Source organism: Wasmannia auropunctata, unplaced genomic scaffold (genome assembly GCF_000956235.1).
Source record: "Wasmannia auropunctata unplaced genomic scaffold, wasmannia.A_1.0 LD336074.1, whole genome shotgun sequence".
Lineage (NCBI taxonomy): Eukaryota > Metazoa > Arthropoda > Insecta > Hymenoptera > Formicidae > Wasmannia > Wasmannia auropunctata.
The window spans coordinates 4,361,751-4,362,702 of NW_012026816.1; positions in this window are offsets into that span (position 1 = coordinate 4,361,751).

The window sequence follows — 952 nt, forward strand, 5'->3', positions numbered from 1 at the left end:
TGAAAAAATTGTACTAAAGTTAGCTTCTAATAATTGTTTCTCCAATTCTTCTAAATATTCTTTAGCTGTGTAACGATTTCGCGATTTAGTTACTTTTAATCTATGATAAATACCACGACTTAGTTGACGAATATTTGCTTTATCTAACAAATAAAATAAATATTGTTGATTTAATCTGTACTGTGGATGTTTAGATTTCAAACGACATTTAATAAATTCATGATCATGAAGTTTCATTGGCCTAGCTTCATGTTGTCCATTAACACCATAAGGATATAAATATGGAAAACATAATAAATCTAAATTCTGTTCACGATTATCCAACGGCAAATCTTGAATTTTTAACATTTGATATAAAGCAGTGGCACTTTTATGTTTTTTTCTTTCATATAAAGGATAAATAGTATATTGCTCGTAATAATCATCATTTTCATCAACAATCTGTGTTAACATAGCTTCACGCTGATTATTTAAAGTAGCTCCAACATTATTTTTTGATTCTTGCACTTTAATTGTTGAACGCAAATCGTGATTTTCATCCATAACAAATTCATTATCATTTTCTCCGTCTTGTATTTCAAATTGCGGATTTTCCAATTTCTCTATTTCTGAATATAATCCTTCGTGAGTATCTGGCAGTACGATATGACGATAAAACGAGTTATTATGTTTTAACCATGTTAAAGCATCAAACACTTTTTTGACATTTACCATTTGCTCCCAAATAATTTTGGAATTTTTTGTCGGAACACCTCTAACTAAAATGTACATTTCATGATTTAGATTTATTGGATCAGTGTTCTTACATAATTTGTCCAACGTTTCTTGTAAAGGAAGCGGCAAATGAAATGTTCTACCCTTTACTTTTTGTATCATTTGTCTGTGAGGCAAATTTTTTTTACAAACAGTTCCCATTTTCACAACAGTTTGAAATGCTTTAGCCCTTTGTATA